This window comes from Chionomys nivalis, chromosome 3 (genome assembly GCF_950005125.1).
Source record: "Chionomys nivalis chromosome 3, mChiNiv1.1, whole genome shotgun sequence".
NCBI classification, from domain to species: domain Eukaryota; kingdom Metazoa; phylum Chordata; class Mammalia; order Rodentia; family Cricetidae; genus Chionomys; species Chionomys nivalis.
The window spans coordinates 47,793,380-47,814,299 of NC_080088.1; positions in this window are offsets into that span (position 1 = coordinate 47,793,380).

Sequence of the window (20,920 nt, forward strand, 5' to 3'; positions counted from 1 at the left end):
GACCTTGTCTCAAACAAACAAACAAACAAACAAAACATGAGCAAAGTTGGTTATACAAAAATAAGATACTTGTGAAAGTCATGTGACATGGTGTCATTTACTTAGGTCCACTCTCCTTCAAGATAAGATTTATTGAGAGACCTAATGACACCCACTTTATAAGGTAGCCTCATCTTATAGACCAGCAGTTATCAACCTGCAGGTCAAATGACCCTTTTATTTGATTGCCTAAACATCTGAGTATTGAATATTTACATTATGATTAATAACAGTAACAATATTATAGTTATGAAGCAGGAAAAAAAATAATTTGCCAGCCCTCAGTGTCCAGGGAGCCTGATCACGGAGTTTGTGCTCATGTGGTCCACTCACTGAACATTGCCCACAGGTCTAGTTGATGCTGATGATACAGTAACAGGGAGAAAGCATCAAGCAGCATCCTTACATGAGAATAAGTTCATCTCTTATATAAAGAGCATAGAAAAGCCACTGTATGAGATTCGTGTGGGTGATTTGTTTTACTGTTTGTTTACACGTGTATTTCAATGTTAACAATAAGCATATCTTAATTTAATTTCACTCTCAAAATGTATTATACCCAGGAAAAGTATATCATACATACATTAACACAGCGCGTGTGTGTGTGTGTACATGTGTGTGTGTATGCACACACATACATACAGATTCTGAATCTTAAAACCTCTAAGGCACAACTGTCTTACAGTGGGAGAGATAAACCTCTGGATGTGGCTATTGTTCATTGTTAAATTTGGCTGAGTAACTTTGACTGCTTTCCTAATCCAATGTCCTAAAATCTACATTTCACCAATAGCAGCATAGTCAGACCTGTCACGGCAATACCATGCTCTCTGGTACCAACCTTTGTTTTAGTCAGTGTCCTACTGCTGTGAAGAGACACCATGACCATGGAAACGCTCAAAAAAGAAAGCTTTAATTTGGCCTTGCTTACCATTGCAAAGGTTTAATCCATTGTCATCAAGGCAAAAATACAGTAGTGAGCATGGTGGCATGCAGGCAGACATAGTGTTAGAGAAGAACCCGAGAGTCCTATAGATTGACCGGCAGCAGAATGAGAAACACTGGGACTAGGTTGGGCTTTTGAAAGGCCAGACTCCACCCTCAATGACACAATTCCTCCACCAAGACCGCTTCTACTCCAACAATGCCAGACTTCCAAATCCCTCTAAAGGAGTGCCAATATCTGATGACTACACATTCAGGTGTAAGAGACTATGGGGGTATTTTGTTCAGACTCCCACAGTCTCTAAAGAAACTGAATCCATCATAGATAAAGCAGAAATCTGCTGAATTAATGACCACATGGATTCTGTATGCTATAGGCACAGTTGAAAGTGTCTCAGTCATGGGTGAATAGTAAATTAGTAGTAGATACCATTACATTTCACTGGCATTAAGATATCTTAAAACATACATGATATTACATTGCCTATCATTTTTGCAGCATTTTTGAACAGGAATCTGAAAATTTCCCAATTCCTCTTTGTCTGATACTATTTTTAACTGGATGCTATTTCTTAATGCTGAGTTTTGCATCTCAAGTTTGTATAATAAATAATGATATGTATAATATGTATATCATAACAAATAAATATCCTCACTATATTTAAGAATTGCATGCATGCAAAAGGCTAAGGAAATGTTGAAAAAGGACTTATGTCCTTCACATTCAGACAAGGAGTGGATGTTCAAAGAAAAGTAACACGGCAGAAGGAATAGATCCCCAATCTTTACACAGAGGTAGTTAGAAGTGGGTATGAATACAGCTGCTGAGAAGAAAGCAGGATTCCAAACATTAGACAAGAACTTGGCCAAATAGATGAGCATTCAGAGAAATAGGTTTTAGCTTAGGATGCTGGTAGCAAGATAATTCTGATAAAGACCCAATAGTGTTGCCTCAGTTAAAAGTGTTGTACGGTTTTCTTTTTTAATGTTTTTTTTTTATTTTTGTTGAACCCTATATTTTTCTCTGGTCCCCTCCCTATCTCTTCCCTCCCCTTCAACCCTCTCTAGGACCCCATGGTCCCAATTTACTCAGGAGATCTTGACTTTTTCTACTTCCCATGTAGATTATATATATGTATGTCTCTCTTAGGGTTCTTGTTGTCTAGGTTCTCTGGGATTGTGATTTGTGGGCTGATTTTCTTTGCTTTATGTTTTTAAACCACTTATGAGTGAGTAAATGTGATAATTGTCTTTCTGTATCTGGGTTACCTCACTCAAAATGATGTTTTCTTGCTCTATCCATTTTCCTGCAAAATTCAAGGTATCGTTATTTTTTTTCTGCTGTGTGGTACTCTATTGTGTAAATGTACTGCATTTTCCTTACACATTCTTTGGTCGAAGGGCATTTAGGTTGTTTCCAGGTTCTGGCTATGACAAACAATGCTGCTATGAACATAGTTGAGCACGTGTCTTTGTGGCACAATTGAGCATCCTTTGGATATATACCCAAAAGTGGTGTTACTGGGTCTTGAGGAAGGTTGTTTCCTAATTTTCTGAGAAATCACCACACTGACATCCAGAGGAGCTGTACCGGCTTATATTCCCACCAGCAGTGCAACAGTGTTCCCTTTGCCCGACAACCTCTCTAGCATAAGTTGTCATTGGTGTTTTTGATCTTGGCCATTCTTACAGGTATAAGATGAAATCTCAGGGTTGTTTTGATTTGCATTTCTCTGATGACTAAGGATGTTGAAAATTTCTTTAAGTGTCTTTCAGCCATTTTAGATTCCTCTGCTGAGAGTTCTCTGTTTAGGTCCATACTGATTTTTTTATTGGATTACTTTTTCTTTTGATGACCAGTTTCTTGAGTTCTTTGTATATTTTGGAGATGTCTGTCTGATGTGGGGTTGGTGAAGAAATTTCCCATTCTGTAGGCTGTTGTTTTGTCTTGTTGACCATGTCCTTTGTTTTACAGAAGATTTTCAGTTTCAAAGGGTCCCATTTATTAATTGTTTCTCTCAGTGTCTGTGCTGCTGGAGTTATATTTACAAAGTGGTCTCCTGTGCCAATGCGTTCAAGTATACTTACCACTTTCTCTTCTATACAGTTCAGTGTGGCTGGCTTTATGTTGAGATCTTTAATCCATTTGGACCTGAGTTTTGTGCATGGCAATAGATATGGGTCTATTTTTATTCTTCTATATGTTGATATCCAGTTATGCCAGTATCACTTGTTAAATATGCTTTCTATTTTATATTTTTTGATTTTTTGTCAAAAATCAGGTGTTTGAAGGTGTGTGGATTAATATCTTTGTCCTCGATTCATTGGTCCTTTTGTCTGTTCTTATGCCAATACCAAGCTGTTTTTAGTACTGTAGCTCTGTAGTAAAGTATGAAGTCAGGGATTGTGATGCCTCCAGAAGTTCCTTTATTCTACAGGATTGTTTTGGCTATCCTGGGTTTTTTGCTTTTCCATATGAAGTTGAGTACCATTCTTTCAAGTCTGTGAAAAATTTTGCTGGGATTTGATAGTCATTGTTTTGAATCTGTAGATTGCTTTAGGGAAGATTGCCATTTTTACTATGTTAATTCTACCTACCTAAGAGCATGGGAAATCTTTCCACTTTCTGGGGCCTTCTTCAATTTCTTTCTTCAAAGATTTAAAGTTCTTATTATACAAGTCTTCCACTTGTTTGGTTAGAGTTACTCTGAGATATCTTATGCTATTTGTGGCTACTGTGAAGGGTGATGTTTCTCTGATTTCTTTCTCAGTCTATTTATCACTGTGTATAGGAGGGTTACTGATTTTTTTTGAGTTAATCTTGTATTCTGCTACATTACTGAAAGTGTTTATGAGATGTAGAAGTTACTTGGTAGAAGTTTTGTAGTCGCTTATGTAAACTATCACATCATCAGTAAATAGTGAGAGTTTGACTTCTTCTTTTCCGATTTGTATCCGCTTGATTGCCTTTTGATGTCTTATTGCTCTAGCTAATACCTCAAGAAGTATATTGAATAGATATGGAGAGAATGGACAACCTTGTCTTGTTCCTCATTTCAGTGGGATAATTGGGAGTTTCTCTCCATTTAGTTTCATGTTGACTGTTGGTTTGCTGTATATTGCCTTTATTATGTTTATGAATGTTCCTTGTATCCTTGCTCTCTCCAAGACCTTTATCATGAAGTGATGTTGTATTTTGTCGAAAGCTTTTTCGACATCTAATGAGATGATCATATGGTTTTTATTTTTCATTTTTTTATATGGTGGATGATGGTTCTGATGTGTTCTTGGATTCGATTTGCCAGTATTTTATTGAATATTTTTGCATCGATATTTATGAGACTGGTCTGTAATTCTCTTTCTTATAATGTCTTTGTGTGATTGGGTATCAGGGTAATTGTAGCCTCATAAAAAGGGTTTGGCAATGTTCCTTTTGTTTTTAATGTGTGGATAATTTGAAGAGCATTGGTATTAGTTCTTTGAAAATCTTGTAGAATTTTGAGCTGAAACCATCTGGTCCTGGGCTTTTTTTGGTTGGGAGACTTTTGATGACTGTTTCTATTTCTTCAGCAGTTATAGGTCTGTTTGATTTGCTTATCTGGTCACAATATAATTTTGCTAAGTGATATTTATCCAGAAAGTTGTCCATCTCCTTTAAGTTTTCCAATTTTGTGGAATACAGGTTTTTGAAATATGACCTAATTATTCTCTGTATTTCCTCAGTGTCTGTTGTTATGTCCCTCTTTTAATTTCTGATTTTGTTAATTTGGGTATTCTATCTCTGCCTTTTAGTTAGTTTGGATAAAGGTTTTTGATTTTGTTGATTTTCTCAAAGAACCAACTCTCTGACTCATTGATTCTTTGTATTGTTTTCTTTGTTTCTATTTTGTTGATTTCAGCTCTCACTTTGATTATTTTCTGCCCTTTAGTTCTCTTGGGTGAGTTTGCTTCTTTTTGTTCTAAAGTTTTCAAATGTTCTGTTAATTCACTAGTGTGGGATTTTTCTAGCTTCTTTAGGTAGGTATTTGGTGTTATTAACTTTCCTCTTAACACTGCTTTCATGTGTCCCATAAATTTGAGTATGTTGTATGGTCATTTTCATTGAATTTTAGGAAGTCTTTAATTTCTCTCTTTATTTCTTCCTTGACCCATTTATGATTCAGGTGAGTATTGTTTAATTTCCATGTGTCTGTTGGTTTTCTGGAATTGGTATTGCTGTTGACTTTTAGTTTTAAACAATGGTGATTTGATAAGATATGTGGGGTTATTCCAATTTTTTTTTTAAATCTTGCAGTTTTGTTACTGGGTATGTGGTCAGTTTTTGAGAATGTTCCTGAGGTGCTGAAGATATATTCTTTTTTGTTTGGATGGAATATTCTATAGATGTGTGTTAAGTCTATTTGAGTCATAACATCTGTTAGCTCCCTTATTTCTCTGTTCATTGTTTTTTTGTTTGACTGACCTGTTCTGTGGTGAGAGGGGAGTGTTGAAGTCTCTGACTATTAGTCTGTGGCATTTAATGTATGATTTAAGCTTTAGAAGTGTTTCTTTTACATATGAGGGTGCCCTTGTATGAGATTTCCTCTTGATGGATTTTTTTTGTCACTAATATGAAATGTCCTTTTTTATATCTTTTGATTGATTTTAGTTTGAAGTCTATTTTGTTAGATATAAGGATAGCTACACCCACTTGCTTCTTAGGTCCATTTGATTGGAATATTTTTTCCCAACCCTTTTCTCTAAGACTATGTCTGTCTTCGAGGTTGAGTTGTGTTTCTTGCAGAAGAAGAATGGATTCTGTTTTTGTATCCAATCTGTTAGCCTGTGCCTTTTTATGAGTGAGTTGAGTCCATTTACTTTAAGGGATATTAATGACCAGTGATTGCTATCTCCTGTTAATTTAATTTTCATTGTTGGTGATGTTAATTTGTGCATTTTTTCTTTTCTTTGGGATTTGCTAATAAGAAACCATCAATTGTCTGTTTTTGTTGATGTAGACAACTTCCTTGGAGTTTTCCTTCTAGTATTTTGTGTAGGGCTGGGTTTGTACCTAGGTACTAGTTAAATCTGGTTTTGCAATGGAATATCTTGTTTTGTCCTTCTATGGTGATTGAAAGCTCTGCTGGCTATAGTAGTCTGGGCTGGCATCCATGGTCTGTTAATGTCTGTATAATGCTTGACCATGACCTTCTGGCTTTCATTGTCTCCAATGTAAAGTCAGGTGTAATTCTGATAGATCTGCCATTATATGTTACTTGACCTTTATCCTTTGCAGCTCTTAATATCATTGCTTTACTCTGTATGTTTAGTGTTTTGATTATTATGTGGCAAGGGGACTTTTTTGGGATCCAGTCTATTTGGTGTTCTATAAGCTTCTTGTATCTTCATAGGCATGTCTTTCTTTAGGTTGTGTAAGTTTTCTTCTATGGTTTTGTTAAATATGTTTTCTGTGGCTTTTGAGTTGAACTTCTTCTATACCTATTATTCTTACGTTTGGCTTTTTCATGGTGTCCCATATTTCCTGGATATTTTGAGTTAAGCTTTTGTTAGATTTAATGTTTTCTTTTACTGATGAGTCTGTTTCCTCTATTGTATCTTCAGCACTTGAGATTCTCTGTTCCATCTCTTGTATTCTGATGTTCATGCCTGTGTTTGTGGTTCCTGATTGTTTTCTCATGATTTCTCATTTTATAATTCCCTAGTCCTTGTGTTTTCTTTATTGTCTCCATTCAAGATTTTAAGTCTTGAGTAGTTTCTTTCATATGTTTGATTTCTTTTTCTTGTTTGTTTTTTAAGGAATTTGCTGATGTCTTCCAATTTTTTGTTTGGTGTTTTCTCCATTTTTTTGAGGGAATCTCTCATTTTCTCTTTAAGAGTTTCAAACATTCTCCTGAAGTTATATTTTAAGTCATTTTCTTCTGCTTCATCTATATTTGGTTTGTGGAGTCTTGCTGGTAGGGTTTTTAGGTTTTAGTGATGTCATGTGCTCTTTGTGGGTGTTGTGTGTGTTCTTACCTTTTCTTCTCATCTTTTCCTCTAATAGGTGTGTTTGGGTCTCTTGGTGAGTCTGCTGATTAATCTTCTAGGTGCCAGTGAATCCAAAACTCAGATAGTTGTTCCTTATTTTACAGTTAGTGCCATGGTTCTAGTTACCCCTCTGGTTACTCCGTGTTCCTGGAGGTCACTCAGCACTCTCAGGCTTTGCTACACTCCCTTGGAGTTTGCTGTCTCAGGCCTGCTCTATCCTAGGCTTTAACCTGTTTCTGTAAATCCTGGTCTGGATTCACTCCTGCAGACATCCCTGACTTGTAGTTGGTCCTGCTAATGTCTTTGGCTCCTGTCTACTCCCTCGGAGTTCCCAGGCTTGGGTGTTCCCAGACCCACAGAGGATCTGGCTCAGGCTTACTCCCTCAGAGGTCCCAGACTCATGCTGGGACCCAGAGAGGTTTCTGGTTCCTACCTATTCCCTTTGATGTACCAGACCAATGCCTGGATCCACAGAGGTCCTGACTCAAGCCTACTCCCTCTGAGGTCCCAAACTCATGCCTGGACTCACAGAGATCTCTGGATCCTGCCTATTCCCTTGGAGGTCCCAGATTCATGTCTAGACCCCTAGGGGACCTGGCTCAGACCTAGTTCCTCAGAAGTCCTAGACTCAAGCCCAGACCCACAGGGGTCCTGGCTTAGGTCTACTCCCTTGAAGGTCTCAGATTAACATCCAGACCCTCAGTGGTCTCTGTCTCTGGCGCACTCACTCAGCGGTTACTCCCCTGTATCTGTTCCTGTGGAGTTTGCTGTCTCAGGTCTGCTCTGGCCCAGGTTGCTGGCTCAATCTTGGTCTACCTCAATCTTGGTCTACCAACATCCCAATAGTACAAGGCATCTGAAAGTGGACAAGACTATGAACTCTCAAAGTCTGCTCCCCAGTTACTCATGCCTTCCAACAAGGCCACACCTCCAAAAGATTCCATAATATTCAACAATTGATTCCATCAAGAGTGGACCAAGCCATATAACTGGCTTATGGGAGTCTTTTCCTATTTAAAGCACCACTTTGATGCATGATTCACTACCTCTCCTGTACATTCTTGACACACAATCCCAGGGGATGGTGTTGCCCACTGTGTGCTGGGCCCTTAACCTCAATTAACAATCTTGATTAAGATAACACCACACAGACATGCCCAATGGCCAATGTGATCTAGTCAATTTCTCAATTGAAACTCTGTCTTTGGATGACTCTCCTCAGAATTATCAAGTTGTCATTAAACTTAGCTAGAACATCAACCTTAATATCAATTTGTTAATTGTTGTAGGCACCATATAGTTACTCAAATTTCAATGAAGAAGCATGTCATCTTTAGTCATAAATACCTCCTGGTTTCTCCCAGCCTCGGGCTAACACTGTTCTAACTGATATGTTTCTGTAAAGACTGTTATGTAATATTAGTCCCTTCTAAGCTATGTAGCACAATAGAGTATGGGGTCAAGAGTGGGTAGGAATGTGCCAACATCAGTGCTTTGGAAAGTGCTTCCTTATAGAATAAAGTACAAGAAAATTGTGCAAGTTTTTTTTTTTTAATTTGGAGGCTGTATAAATTACTTTTCTCTTGCTGTGACATAGTACATAATAAAAGCAAGTTAAGGAAGGAAGATGTTATTTGAACTTACAGTTATAGGGTACAATCCATAATGGTAAAGAAGGCATGAGAGCAGAAACATGGGCCTTTGATCAGATGACATTTACAAATGGGAAGGAAACAGAGATAAATGGTGGTGCTTATCTCACTTCTCAATTTTATTGAGTTTGGGGCCTAGACCATGGAACGGTTCCACCCTCATTCATGGCAGGTCTTCCTATCTCAAGGAACCCAGTGTAGATTCCAAATATGAACTATCAGAGAAGCACAAACAATTTGTTTTCAAGATCTTCAGCCGTAACCCAAGTCTAAACTATTTTGAACATAGTCAACACCTGGACAATTAATCCTGTTTTACTCAGAGAACCAGCTATCAGAAAAGGCAATGGATTCACATCCTAAAGATGTCTTCCATATATTCTTTATCCAGATGGTGTGGGGAAGAAAATCAGGCTGCCAATCATTTTAAAGTTTAGTCTCTCTTTTCTGGTCAGGTGCTCAGTCTTGTCACTGAGATTTATATCATTTGTCTTTTTCTCTTTGCTGTCTTCTGTCTATGGCAGAGGCAATTCTGTCAGGAGCCATGTCCCCCCCCAAAAAAAATTATTATAGGGATCATTGCCCTGAGTTTTGCAGAGGGCTCCACTTCCCAATTGTATTGAGAATTGTTTTATTGACAAAGCCTATCCCACACCCAAATTGTCTGTTAATAGAGAGCTATCTGTTAGCGGAACCCGCCTCACACTCTAACTATCTAGAGAACTAGGTGTGTCAACTTGTGAACTCCTGGCAGAGGAATCGTGACCTGACCGTAACCTCTTGGCCTACGTGACCGGCGTGGACCACGTGGCAAGATCCCGTGCCCCAGCCCCCCAAGCTCCTCATCCAGGGGCTATATAAGCTGTAACAATGACTCTAATAAACGGAGGCTTTGACAAGAACTATGCTTGGCCTTCTTCCTCTCTCTTACCCATGTCTTCTCAGGTAGCGCCTCTCCGTGACCCTGGAATAACTGACCAGCCAGGCAGGTTACAGACCCTAGACAGTGTGACTCGCCAAGGCAGTCTACACAATTCTACTGCCCATCTTCATCATCTCTGTGCAACGGGAGGAGGGTTCACAAGCACCAGGACGAGTCATGCTTTCCTCTCAAGCTTCCTAGATGTCAGGTTAACTCAGAACAAAGAAACCATTAGCACTGGGTACTACAGAATCCCATAGAATAAAACACAAATGTGCTTCTATAATAGAGACTTTGAAGTACCTGTATCAATCTTACTGTGAGTCAGATGACCTGGGAGTTAGATAGGTGGCAGTTCCAGGGACTACTTGTCTATGAGAAACTGTATAGTAAAAAGAAGAAAAAGAAAAAAAAACAGAAGAAAAAAGAAAGAAAGAAAGAAAGAAAGAAAGAAAGAAAGAAAGAAGAAAAGAAAAAAGGAGAAAAAGAAAACTGGGTCTAGAGAGATATATCAGGAGTTAAGAGTAGTGGATGATACCCAGAATACCTTGGTTTGATTCCCAGCACAAAAAAAGATGATCACATCCTTCTGTAACACCAATTCTAAGAGAATAATGGTCTATAGGGCATCTTTGGGTACCAGGTACTCTTGTGCAACACAGACATACATCCTGGCAAAACACCCATATGTATAAAATAAAAGTTAAGAAATTAAAAACAAAACCTACATGTATATTCTGCTATGCTTCAGTGATTTCTGAGGAATGGAGCCAGCATTCAGTAGGCAGTGTGGCTGCAGATTTACTACAATAACCCTCCTATAGAGTCATCCAGGGACAGGAGCACTACTCAACTGACAGAAGCTTTTGAAGAAGAATAAAAAAGAAAGCTTCCTCAAATCCTGTCTCCCCTTCTGTTTTCCAGAGTGTGCGATATCCAATACCATACCCGACTCTCTGCCTCCCTTCTGCTGGAAGCAATGAAAGTTTCTATATGCAACTGGAAGTCCAAGGGGAGTAGGTACTCTGCCTACTCAAGCCTTGTTCACCGAGATGCGGCCTCTTACATCTTCTCACCACCAGGTGGCACTTGAAGAACAAGTTTGACAATGGATGCCTCTCTACCCAGCATGTGTTAAAGCTTGGCAGTTGAACCTGTGGCTTCTGGGTGGGTCCCAGCTGTGACAACCCTCCCTGAAGATGTGCCGTGCACCATGTGAAGTTTTAAGAGAATCTCACAAAGTGCATGGGACGGGGGAGGGGAAAAGCTTAGAACTGCACCTGCGGGGCTTCAGCCTGTCTTTGCAGCAGGAGCCTTTCCGTTTACTCAGGGGCTTTGCGAGTTTCAGCTTGTAGGGAGCTCCCCAACTAAGGAAGTCCCTTACTTTGCAGCCATAGTTGTGGCCAGCAGGTCACCCATTTATCTTCTAACATCTGTCGTCTTTTTCTCCCTGTTTACGGTTTCAGAGCTTCGGTCCATTATCATCATAGACAGGAACAGGGTTACAGAGCAAGATGGTGAGCTTGGGGCTAGAGGAGCGGCAAAGAACTACATCCTTATGCCTTGGCCAGTGGTTGCCTCTAAAACTGTAACCTGGCTTTGTAAGACAAAGCAGACTCAGAGAAAGCATGGTTCATGAGGAGGTACAATTCACTACTAAAGAGCTTAATGACTTTGCTAATTCATTCAAACAGAAGTCTAGGGAATATGTGGGGAAGGGGATTTTAAGGGTGTGGGATAATGGCAAAAAGAACACAAAAGTGGATTAGCCTGGTTTTATTAATGTGGATCCTTTGAGTGGATATTCTAGGTTTAATATGGAATTTTGTTCAATTTAAAAGAACTGGTGGCAAAAGTTTTTTTTTAAAAAAAAATGGTGGCAAAAGTTTGTTTGAATGCTTGGTTGAAGCATTTGTCAAAAGATGGCCTACTGGAAAGGAATTGGAGATACCTGATATCCTTCGGCTTAGTGCTGATGTAGAGATTTTAGGCTCAGGTAAATTGGAAAGCTGGATTGGGTACACTGAGCAAAACCAAATCCTCCACAATGGGAGTCTCAGAAGACACACCCATCACCAACCCTATAAGATGCAAAATTGTGAGAGGGGCACCAATGCATTTGAAGTGTTTTGATGACATCCTTCTTCTTTGCCAGATCTTTGCGGTGGAGATGCTGGTATTTGGTTAATGAATTAAATGCAGTGGGTTTAATTGTGTTCCTTGGTAGCAGGAGCCAAGTGGCAACACTGAATTACCAAAGCAAATTATAAGAGGCTGCACAAGCAAGTGGATTTTAGGTGGCATGACTCATATGGACCTTTAGTAATGACTAATCAGTCATGGTGCTTCCGGCATATAATGTATATATGAGTGATAACAAGCCTACTTGTTTGATCTATCTAAGTGTAAAAAATCCCAAATAAACAATAAAAAGGCTGCATTGGGTCATGCCAATTGATTGGCCCATCAATCAATTTCCAGACTTAAGGTAGTCTGCAGACTCTAAACCCCTTGAATGAAGAAATACCCAGATTCCCTTGAGGAAGGATCTTGATAAAATACCTAAAAGTATTCCTGATGATCCTAAGAAACATTGCTGCTCACTACTTAAATAGGACTTATACAGGTCAAGTGATTAATAAAGGTTTGGCTGAAGGCCAACTCACAGGTCCAGTAGGCCCAGTGGGTCCCCAAACTTATTCTGTGGTTATTTTCCCAGTTCCAAAATTTATAATTGGGATAAATATGCTTAGATTTTGACAAAAGTCATTCTGGTTCCATGCACTGTGGAATGAGGGATATTATGGTTCAAAGGTAGAATGGAACTCAAGGAAAATAGTGAATCAAAAATGGTATCACATCCCTAGAGGAAGCAAAAACATTGCTGCCTCCATTAAGAACTTGAAGGATCCAGGAGTGGGGTTCCCACCACAGCTTCCTTTAACTAACTCCTCCCTCTGCCAAGTGGAGAAAACAGATGGATTGTGGAGAATGACAGCTGACTATCAAGAACTCAATTAGGCAGCGACTCTGATGGCAGCTGCTGTATAATGTCCTTGCTTGAGCAGCTCACCATACACGTCAGTAAGTGATGTACCAGAAGCTAAAATCAGAAGGGAGCCCCAGTTAAGAAAATGCCTCCATATTTCAGGCTGCAGGAAAGCCTGTAGGGTATTTCTTTAATTATTGATTGATGGCGAGGGGTGCAGCCCCTTGTAGATAGTACCATTCCTGGGCTTGTAATAGTATACAAGATTCTATAAGAAAGGAGAATGAACAAGCCATGATGAGCAAGCTAATTAGTAGCATCCCTCCATGGCCTCTGCACTAGCTCCGGCCTCTAATTTCCTACTTTGTTTGAGTTCCTTTCATGACTTTCTATGATGATGAACAGCCACATAAAACACTTTTTCCTTCCCAAGTTGCTTTTGGTCTTCATCTTTCATCATAGTAACAAAATCATTGACTAAAACACATGATCTAGCAAATGCCTTTTTGGGACATATTCCCATACGGACCACTTTCAGTTGGCAAGGCCAGCAGTGTATCTTTACAATTTTACCTCATAGATCTATTCTCGAGCTGTATCATAATGTAGTCAGAAAGGCTCTAGATCTTATATCTCTTCCACAATGTATCACAATGCTGTACTATATTGATGACACTACGCTGATTTGACCACGTGTGTAAAAGGTAGCAATCATTTTGAACTCATCAGTAACATCTATAAAGAGGATGGGAAATAAAACCAACCAAAATGTAGGCCCATATTTCTATATGGTGTGGCAGCCAGGCTCTGAAGCCATAGGCCCCACCTATGTAGCCCTGCAGACAGGCTGTCACTGCCCTAACAAAGGGTCAGGATGTTGTTGCTTTTTTCTTTGTAATTTGGAGGATGTCTGATAGAGATGCTAATTCAAGCCAGTGATAGCTAGCATACACAGCAGACAGGTCCATGCAGACGTGACAAAACGCCATTCACCTGGTTACCTAGGAGACAGAATGCTGGTGTTTTCCTCTTGCTCAGTTTATGTTTTGGTATAAAAGCTGTTTGGACAGGAGCAGAAGGAAAGAGAGCACAAGCAAGGAACTCAGGACCGTGAGGGGTGCACCCACACACTGAGACAATGGGGATGTTCTATCGGGAACTCAGCTGGCCCGGGTCTGAAAAAGCATGGGATAAAATCGGACTCGCTGAACATAGCAGACAATGAGGACTACTGAGAACTCAAGAACAATGGCAATGGGTTTTTGATCCTACTGCACATACTGGCTTTGTGGGAGCCTAGGCAGTTTGGATGCTTACCTTAATAGACCTGAATGGAGGTGGGTGGTCCTTGGTCTTCGCACAGGGCAGGGAACCCTGATTGATCTTTGGGCTGACAAGGGAGGGGGACTTGATCGGGGGAGGGGGAGGGAAATGGGAGGCGGTGGCGGGGAGGAGGCAGAAATCTTTAATAAATAAATAAATTTTAAAAAAATAAAATAAAATTAAGAATTTTTTAAAAAGCTATTTGGAGAATAAATGAGAGGAATTCTTCAGGATGTGAACTCAAGACTTCATGAGGGACCACTGAGAATCTCACTCCCAATTAAGCAATGTGTGTTGTGTCTTTATTGCCGCGCCTCCACGCTGGTCAGAGAGAGTTTATGTTGGGGGTCTGGTTGAGAGAAATAATTTATGGTCCAGGCTAGCACTGGACCCCGACACCAAAATTCAAGGGTCTTCTATCTCAGTGACATTCTGAGGAGTCCAATGGTATGATGCCTGCAGGCATATTACTTTGCCTGTATGTATGTCTATGTACTATGTAAATTCTAGGTCTCTGTAGAGGCCAGAAAAGGGCATTCAGAGTCTTGGGAGTTAAATATGATGGTAGTGAACCTCCATGTAGGTTCTGGAAATCAAGCCTGGGTCCTCTGAAAGAGTAAACTATTCATATCTGATGGTCCTAACTCTAGCTCCAACAAATCACTATTTTCAAACTATTGGAGTAAACTGGATTCAATTTATCTGTTATGAAAGTTTCTACCTCAGTGTCTTATTTTACAGACTTTTTAAGTTAAAAGTGTCTTTCATAAGGGTTATAGGTCACAAGTACACAATTTGAAATGTTTATTTGGCCAGCACCTAAATTAGTTTCTCTGCTTTGTAATATTTTTCCTTTTTATTCTATTTTTATTATTTATATCACCTTTTATGCCTATTTTGATCCCCTCCTTTCCCTCTCTCATGTCCGTCCAGATTCTCTCTCTACCCACCCAACTTTAAGTTCTTTCTCAAAAAACACAACCCCAATACAACAACAAATCCTAGAAAACAAGACAGCATCCGAAAAGGAAAAAGGAAATAATCAACAATATAGCCAAACTGAAGCATACAATTTAAAAAAAATCCAACAAGACAAAATAAAACAAAAAGAAAACTGTGGAGTCCATATAGGTTAGTCAGCTACTCTTGATCATGAAGCCTGCACTGGAGTGGTTGGTATGTCACTATTGAAGAAAACTGCTTTCCCTCTCCCCGCAGCTATAAATGACAGTTGATTAACCTTTACCCTAGTGGCTAGGTTTTCATTCATTCATCCATCCATCCATTCATTTTTTTCAAAACATAAAATAATGAAACAAATCTAATCACATCAAAGTTGGACAAGACAAGTCACCAGGAGGAAAAGGGGCCAAAAGAATATATATGACTAAAAATTCTCACACGCAAGAATCCCATGAGAACACTAAACTGGAAACCATAATATATATGCAGAGGACCTGGTGCAGACCCATGCAGGCCCTGTCCATGCCACCTCAGTCTCTGTGAGTTCATAGGAGCTTTGTTCATGTTAATATAGGAGACTGTGTTCTTGGCATCCTCCATCCCTTCTGGCTCTTCCACTCTTTCTGTCTTCTCTTTCGCAGGGTCATCTGAGCTCCCAGGGGAGGGATTTGATGGAGACATTCCATTTAAGGCTGAGTGTTCAAAGGCCTCTCACTCTCCAGAAACAAATGTCTGTTTATGAGTCTCTATATTTGTTACCACCTTGTTGAAGGAAGCTCTTCTGATGATTACTGAGCAGAGGAAGACATTGATCTATGAAAATATCAGAATACCATTAGGAGTCATTTTATCACTGTATTCCTCCCTCCTTTTGTAGGACACTATTATTTAGTTTTACCATAAGTCTCTGGAATATCTAGGCCCAGGTTCTTGGTCAACCAAGCAGTATCCCATATGGGTTTCATCTTGTGGAGTCAAACCAGTTTCTGGTTGGTTACTCCCAAAATCTTTGTGCCACAATGGCCTTAGCACATCTTGCAAGGAAATACACCTTTGTAGGTAAAGGGATTGTGGCTAACTTGATGTGTAACTTTCTCTTTTAATAGAATGCAGAATAATTTATGGTACCAAAAATGTTGGAACACGGAGGTTGAGGGTCTATAATGGGGAATGACCTTGAATTCAATGGCACAGGAAAAGACTTTCTGAACAGAATGCCATAAACATGGGCAGTGAAACCAACAGTTAATAAATGAAATGTAGCATGGTTAATAAAAACTCAAAGTCAGATATTGGGGTTCAACCCGAAGGTCAGAAAAGCAAAACAGCCAGCCACAGGCTCAACCTCAGTCTAAAAAATAGTAATCCTGCTTCCAGGAATCTCAAAATGATACTGAGCCTGAGAGCTATCTCCTCCAGTCTTATAATCCTCTCTAGGGTTGGAATTAAAGGCATGCACCACTGGGATTAAAGGCATGCACTGCCAATTTCTATAGCAAACTAACCTGGCTACTGAGATTAAAGGTGTGTGTTACCACTGTCTGCTCTGTAAGGCTGACCAGTGGGGCTGTTTTATTCTCTGATCTTCAGGAAAGCTTTATTAATTAAAATACAAATGAAATTACACTACAAAGAGACCTCATGAAACTTTAAGCTTCGTGTCATATTAGCAAATGACACCTTCATTCATACAGAGCGGCAAAGTTTCTTCACAGCAAATGACACCTTCATTTATATACAGCAGCAGCCTACAGAATGGGAAATGGTGGCGGTTGGCTTTATTTTTCAACTACACATCAGATAGAGGACAAATATTCAAATTATATTAGAAACTAGATATCAAAAATACCACAGAGATTAGGCATAGAGGAAAGGACTGAAGAATAAATAGATCTTGTTAAGAAATAAAAATAGACTAGAAAGGGGTTAGTGAATTGGAGGGAGTGGGACTGGAATGGGAGTATAAATTGGTGTAGGGGAGGGGAGAGGAGGTTATAGAAGGGAATACAAGGAGAGACATAAAATTAAGGGGCACTTGAGGGTACTATGGAAACCTAATGCAGTATAAACTTCCATATATATATATATATATATATATATATATATATATATATATATGAAGGCTATCTAAATGAAATCGCCAAATAACAGGTAGACAGAGTCGCAGTTGCTCATTCCTTGTCACCCAGTGAAGTTTCCTGTCCTTCACTGGGTTGCTTCTAATTGAGTTGCTGGCCAAGGAAATCCCATAGGAATCTCTAAACAATCCAGGCTGCTGCCAAGACTATAGGTTGTTCTTCACAAATTCACATTGAGGCCCAGTTGTTGAAAACAGAATCCATAGAATAAGAAAATTTTTAACAGGTTAACAAGACTAGCTCTACAGAGCCTGCTTCACTCTTCTGCCCATTCCTCACATCCCACTATGCCGCACTATGTGCCACGGTGAGCCTTTACCTGACATCATGGCCTAGGCTTCCTTGTTTATGGGTTGATGTGAGTACTACATTCTCTATCTGTCCATTTGTGTCTGCATCCTTCACCCCAGGGCAGGTGTGAAAGTCTGGTGCTGCATGTAGTTGCAACTTGTTCCTTCCCACTGTCTTCTGCAGGCCCAGAGTGTAAATACTCTTAAGTTGTAACTGCTTACATATAATACTCATAGTGACTTTTTTGTCTTCCAAATTGAAGTTGTTGATTGATGGGTTAATAGATAGGTTAATTGAGGCAAAATCTTATGTTGTAGAGCAGCCTGATCCTTTGACTTAGCCTTCCACGCACTGAGATTACAGACATTAGCCACAATGCCTGACTTAGATGTTATTTTTATTTTGGTAATATCGATATTCTTTTTTTAATAGATGGTATTTCATAAGCTTGTAAATGTGTGTATGTATGTGTGTGCGTGTTTGTACCATTTTATTTGGTTACGTTTTATTTCGCTATAGAACACATCTTCCTATCATTTTATGATAAACTTTTCTCTGTTCTTGTTAGTTCATTAGCAAGTAAATGATATTTTATTAGGCATTGTTTTGCTTTTAACCTAGTAGGATGTTAGAACTAGATTCAAGAACTTAGTTATACAGTAATAGAATGAAAAAGATAAGTACACAATACTTAGAAATTTTGTTGTATCAAAACAAACTGAAAACAAAAGTTTCCAAAATAAATGGAAAAATGAATCCATAGGTATGCTGTAAAATATATGGAAAGTTGAAATACCTACCAAATTGATTACTATGTAAATTCTGCATTTATAAAATATTAAATAATTCAGAAAAGCCTACATTAAAAAGAATGGAGATAAGACAATATGATTATGAAAGGTAGAGAGAATTATGCTAAGCTATATATTTGAAAGCACTTTTCAACTGGCATTCAAATGAGCATGTATATTGTCTTTAGCAAATAACTAAAGAGATTAGAATAAATGCTTATAGCATATGTTTATAAGTATGAGCCTCAAGCTAGCAAAAAATATGTAGTTTAATGAAAGCTGGACAAGAAACATGATAAAATGAAATATGCATATTAAAATGGAAGTAGATGCTGCGTGTTTTAGTTAGTGTTCTCTAGAGGAACAGAACTGATAGAATGAGTATATACATAAATAAAGAAAGGGGTTTTCTTAGAGTAGCATACAGGTTGTGGTTCGGCTAGCCTGGCAATGGCTGTCTACCAAAGAAAGTCAAGAATCTAGTAGTTGTTCAGTTCACAAGGCTAGGTGGCTCAGCTGATCTTCAGTACGTGTTGAACCCTGTCTCTACTTTTCCAGGACACACTGGGACTAGAAGCATGCATTAATATCTGGCATTTTTATGTGGATTCTGGAGATAGAACTCAAGTCTTCATGCCTGCCAGATGAGCACTTTATTTACAATGTTTTTTCTCCAACCATCAATCTCTTTTTCATGATAAAAAATTTAAAAAATCAGAGTAATAAGATATTTCTTATCCACACTAATATTCTTAATAGTCAGCATTTGTTAAATGGCATATTAAACAATATGTTTAAATACAAAAATGAGAAAAAAAGAAGCTTCTTTTCCTGTTATTTAGAATTAAAGTGAGATATAAATTTGGAAAAGAAAAATCCATGCATTTATCTTAGTGATGGTTACTATGGTTACTATTGCTGTGGTGAAACACCATGACCAAGAGAAAGCTGGGGCTTGCTAGGCTTATACTTCAACATTATAGTTCATCATTGAAGGAAGTCAGAACAGGAAATCAAACAAGGAGGAAGCTGGTACAGAGGCCATGGATGGGCGCAGCTTACAGGCCTGCTCTTCATGGTTTGTTCAGTCTGCTTTCTTATAGAACACAGGACCACCTACCCAGGGGTGGCCCTACCCACAAATGACTAAGCTCTCCCCCATCAATCACTAATTAAGAAAATGCCTAAGAGTTATATCTTCTGGAGACATTGTCTCAATTAAGGTTCCCTCCTTTCAGATGACTCTAGCTTGTGTCAAGTTGACATCAACTAGTCAAGAGAGGATGTGTGAGGGATGACTATGTGCATGGAAAATTACCAGAATCAATCAAAGACTTTGCTTCTGTAAAATTTAGCAAGGATTCAAAACACAAATTAATTTACAATAGCAACAAATCTTCCTAGCTACTAATAACCACCAAGGTTTCACTTAAAAATTAAGGTATAATTCAAAATAGTAAACAAATAAAAAGAACCAAGGATTAGATTAGTAGAAATTTCAAAAATCATACATGGAGAAACATGTGAGCTTTCCTAAAAAGGAAAGACTTGAATAAACATGTCACAAGATAATGAAGAAGAAATTACACTAAAAATGGCTATCAGCTTTCCAAAAGCTCTACATAGTAAAAAATAATAATTATCAAATAAAGAAATCAAAGAAGATATGCATGTTGAAAAGATACAAAGAATTCAAATCATTAAAATAACTGTACTCCTAAAAGTGAGGCAAAGAGTTTGTGCAGTTTCATAGACATCCTACTCAGAACTAACTAGAGAATCCAAATGTGTCTGGACAGGAAAACCTCATCCGTTGTCAGAAACCACTGCACCTCCTGACTTCAAAATGTACCATGAAACAGTAATTAATCAAAACAGCATGGCATTTACAAGACACAGACTCACAGACCAGCACAGCAGAACAGAGACACTGCGATAAAGTCACACATCGACAGAGAACTGATTTTCAATTAAGGTGATAAGGACACACACCCAGACCCTGGGAACGGTTGGTGATGTTAGAAAATGCTGTGCCAGGGAAGTTGGATAACCCAGAAGGAAGACAGTCGTCAATTCCATATAAGAGACCAACATCAGAGAAGAAGAAAATATTTGCAAACTCCACATCTGAGAAGGGTTTAGCATTTCAAGACCTATAAGAGCTTAAGAACTCAAGAAAAATAAGCTACTCAATTTTATGGGTAATAAACCTAAACAGACATTCCTCAAGGAAGTATACAAAATAACTAATAGATATATGAGAAAGAAAATGCTTAACACCACTAATCATCACGGAAATGCAAGTAGAAACCACCAGAAGATGGCCGCTTACCCCAGAAGAATGTTTACTATTAAAAGTACCAAAGTCAAGAGATGTGTGGATGTGGAGAACAGAACCATTTCATGCCATACATGAAATGTAACACACTAGGAAGGATTCTCAAAAAGTTAAAAAAAAAAAAAGAATTGTTAAATGATCAAGCTGTTCCATTATTGGAAACACAATCATGTTGAGATGTTTGGACTTCCATGTTCTCTGTAGCACTATTCACAACAGATGCAGGGCAAAGCTACTGCCTGCCTAGAACTGATGAATGGAGTGAGAATCGTGACTTCCCCCCAACTTGTGTGAATATCATTCGCCCATAAAAAGGAAATTATACCATGTGTAGCAATGTGGGTGTTACTAGGGGTTCATCCATGTCGCGCAGAATAATCAAGAAACATAAAGAAAAGTACCACATGGTCTTATCTAGGTACGGAATCTACAAAACTCATGTCCGAGTTGAGAGTAGAGTAGTGTTCGGTAGCGTCTGGGTTAGTAGAGGGTAGGAGTGATA